At 46.8% G+C, this 4,157-nt stretch overlaps 1 pseudogene; it reads right to left on the reverse strand.

Annotated features, from left to right (window-relative positions):
• Window positions 1-2,071: 2,071 nt before the first annotated feature.
• LOC142831608 (cyclin-dependent kinase 4 pseudogene) lies at window positions 2,072-2,949 on the reverse strand (annotated as a pseudogene).
• Window positions 2,950-4,157: the final 1,208 nt, after the last annotated feature.

The raw sequence follows: 4,157 nt of genomic DNA on the forward strand, positions 1-4,157 counted from the left end.
TTGAGACCAGCCTTGTCTACAGAGTGAGTTCCAGGACAACTAGAGCTACACAGAAAAACCCTGTTTTGACAAGCAAACAAAAAAAAATGGCATTCCCACATGACCCAGCAATTCCATATCTAGACATATACCCAAAAGATCAAAAGAGCCAGAAGCTGGGGAAATAGCTCAGTGCTCAAAGTGCTTGCTGTTCAAGAAAAGGGACCAGAAATGCTAGGGGGTGATGTCGCACCCCATAATTCCAGGTCAGAAGGCAGAGAGTCACTGTTCAACTGCTGTGAACAGACACCATGACCAAGGCAACTTATAAAGCAGTGGTTCTCAGCCTTCCTAATGCTGTGCTTTCAGTACAGACCCCCCCAACCATAAAAATATTTTAATTGCTGCTTTGTAACTGTGATTTTGCTATGTTTTGAATCATAGTGTAAATCCTTTTGGAGCCCCACAGGCTGAGAACTGCTGTTACACAAGGAAGCATTTAGTTGGGGGATGGCTTACAGTTTTAGAGGCTTAGTCCATGATCATCGTGATGGGAAGCAGGAAGGCACAGCACGGGAGCAGTAGCTGAGAGCTTTACGTCCTGATCTGCAGGCAGCTGGGAGAGAGAGAGAGAGAGAGAGAGAGAGAGAGAGAGAGACAGACAGAGAGACAGAGACAGAGAGAGAGACAGAGAAACAGAGAGACAGACAGAGAGAGAGAGAGAGAGAGAGAGAGAGAGAGAGAGAGAGAGAGATCCTCAAGGGAGACTTCCCCAGCCCCCTTCTGGTCTCTGGAGGGTCTTCGTCCCTGTGTGTGTCTGCTGTATGTGTGTGCTTCCTCACCCCTAGTGAAAGCCTTTCTTTCACTGCTCATCCTATCTGATCCTGTTTACTGTGTTTGAGAATTTCCCTCAGTCTATCTGTTATGCTTGAGTTTTTCCTATCTTTTTATTCTTTAGCTGGCAGAGAATATGAACTGGATCAAGACCCCTAGACTAACCAGGCCACCATTTTACACACACCCATCTGTGTTTCTATTTGATGGTGAGGATCAAACACAGGGCCTCGTCCATCCCAAGCACATGCTCTATCTCTGGACTACACACCCAGCCCCCTAAATATCTCCTATTTTGCCCACTTATCTCTTCTACAGATGTCACACTAGTCAGACCATAAGAAGCTCTTGCCTGTGTTCTACCACAGCTTCCTGTCCAATAGACCTGTCTTCCTTCCTGTCAGTTCCTCAGCTCAAAAGCACCCTAAGAGCCTCCCAGTCAGGATAAAACACACACATATGCACACGCACGCACACACACACACACACACACACACATGCATATGCGTGCACATACATCCTTGGAACTGTCTACGGGTACTCTTAGGTGGATTTCACCTCCCGTCCTCATGTGTGACCTATGTCCCATACCAGCTCACTTTGATTACTTTGTTTCTGTCACACCTCACATTTGTGACTCAAGACATTCCAGATATCCTCTGCCTTTCCAGTCAGTCCCCATGCTGTTCCTCTGGTTGGTAACATTCTTCCCGGGTCTTTACAGAGGCCATTTGTTTTCTTTCTTGCAGCTCAGCTCAGACATCACCTTCGAGAACAGTGTTCCCTGCCTGCTCACTCTCAAGTAGCCACCACCAGGGCTTCCTACCTCTGCATTTCTCGTGCTCATTCTTGGTACCGACCACTCTGGGAAATTTCTCTTTACTCCCACCAGTGTATTGGAGGCCTCCGAAATGCAACTAAAGCGTGAGTGTCCAGAGAATGAATATCACACTTCTCACCCAATCCCCTGAGCCCGTGTTTGGCATGTACCAGCCTATTCATTCCTTACCGTTGCCAGGTGAGGAACCAGATTACATCAGTGAGCCAGTGTCCCCACAACAGACTCACCAAACTTTGAGGAAACTCATCTTTCTTTTTATTTATTTTTTTTCCTTTGTCTTATTTTGCTTTTCTGTACACATAAAAAAAATCCCTATATAAATCATGGAGAAAAGAAGACAAGGTATGCCCATGCTTTAGTGAAGAGAAATGGGAAGGCAAAAGGGTGAGCCTCATATGGAGGAGTAGGGCATGTCACTTAAGGCTTAAATATTCTCTGGAAAAACAAAAACAGAAAACAGAAAACTGGAGGCATCTCCACAGCCTCAGAGGAAGGCAGAGGTGACCTTTTCAGTAAATTTTCTCCACTCAAGTGTCCAGAAGCGGGGAGAGGCAGCCACTCTTCTTCCCACTCCGGGTCACCTTCTTCCTTGTGTGGACACGTGCTGCAGGGCTCAAAAGGCAGAGATTCGCTTGCGGGTTAAAAGTCAGCATCTCCAGCACCGCACGTTGAATTCCTCCATCTCAGGCCCTCTGAGGGAAGAGGCTTTACCTCTAGAGGCCAGTCATCTTCTGGAGGCAATCCAATGAGAACAAAGATTTTGCCCAACTGGCCAGCTTTGGAGTTTCCACAGAAGGGAGGTTTTCAGCAAAACATGTCTGCAAAGACACAGCTGTAGATTCTGGCTAAGACAAGGTCAGCCAGCCGGACCGCCCCGTTACTTGTCACCAAAATGTTCTCTGGTGTCAGGTCCCAGTGAACAATGCAATATGCATGAAGAAGATATGGGCTGCTTAGAAACTGACCCATCAGATCCCTGATGGTCTCAACCGGCAAGCCTGGTGGGGGTGCTTGTCGCCGTATGTCCTTAGATCCTGGTCAATATGCTCAAACACTAGGGTGACCTTTATGTCTGGATCAGTTCCCGCAAGTAGCTACAACAACATGCTCAAAGCCTCCTCAGTTAAGACCACCTCATGAGCTGTGCTAATGGAAAAGCTCCCTCTAGTTCATTCTCCATTAGGAACTCTCACACTCCTAGGCATCACAAAGTGGCCCTGATCTCAGGCCTTGTACATCATCCCATGGACACCAACATCAATTTCAGCCTCTGGTTCATATTGAAAGGTAGCCATTCTCAGAGCAGGGGATTGACTTATGCCCAACCAAGAGCTGTGGAGGTGGACCTTTATCGGGCCGGGAGGGTGTCACACACTGGGGATCCGTCCTGGGCTGCTGAACACTATGGGCCAGACTACAGACACTATTTTTTTTAAAATAATAATAATAAGGTCTCTTGATGTTTAGTTGGCCTTAAAGTAGCTGAATTTCTCCTCTGAGTGATCAGCACATACACTGAAAAACTGAATCTTCAGCACTACTGTTGACATCTTTCCTGTGTGTTCTAGAATCTGACAGCCTATCTTCAAATGGTAAAGGGAAAATTTCACATTTCACGCAGAGCTAACCCAAAAGGAGTGAGCTCAAGTTACTACTGCTGTTAATACTATGGGATTTTTCTCTTTTCTTTCTTTGTGCATGTGTGTTTGTGCATGAAAGTGTGTACGTGTGGTATGTGTGTGTGTATAGGGTGTATGTGTGTGTACATGTGGTATGTGTGTGTAGGGCGTATGTGTGTGTACATGTGGTATGTGTGTGTAGGGCGTATGTGTGTGTACATGGGGTATGTGTGTGTGTGTGTACATAAGGTGTGGGGGTATGTGAGGTATATGTGTGCTGGTCTATAGGCATAGTGTGTGTATTTATGTGGGGGGTGTGCACGCATGTGAGTATGCATATTTGGAGTGTTCACATGCAGGAATTCAGGTGTCTCACTTTTCAGTGCATTTCCTTATGATAGGATTTTTTACCAAACCTGGATCTCATTTTTATGGCTAGACTGGAACCTGGATCCTGGGAGGCTCCGGGATCTACCTGCCTCTGCTCCCCCTCCCAGCACTGGGATTATAAACTTGTGCCGCCACATCCAGCTTTTACATGAGTCTTTTTTTTTTTTTTTTTTGGTTTTTTGAGTCAGGGTTTTTCTGTGGTTTTGGAGCCTGTCCTGGAACTAGCTCTTGTAGACCAGGCTGGTCTCGAACTCACAGAGATCCGCCTGCCTCTGCCTCCCGAGTGCTGGGATTAAAGACGTGCGCCACCATACATGAGTCTTGAGAATCCAAATCCAGCCTCTTGTGCGTCTGTGGCCAGCACGTTACTCACTGAACATCTACCCAGCCCATACTGTTGTTTTTGACATTGAGTGCCTGGGGACTGCTACAAAGTACTACAGCCCCATTGGCAATCAAAGCTCTGCTTCTCCACATCCCGCTAGCTCATAGCT

Source organism: Microtus pennsylvanicus, chromosome 11, assembly GCF_037038515.1.
Source record: "Microtus pennsylvanicus isolate mMicPen1 chromosome 11, mMicPen1.hap1, whole genome shotgun sequence".
Lineage (NCBI taxonomy): Eukaryota > Metazoa > Chordata > Mammalia > Rodentia > Cricetidae > Microtus > Microtus pennsylvanicus.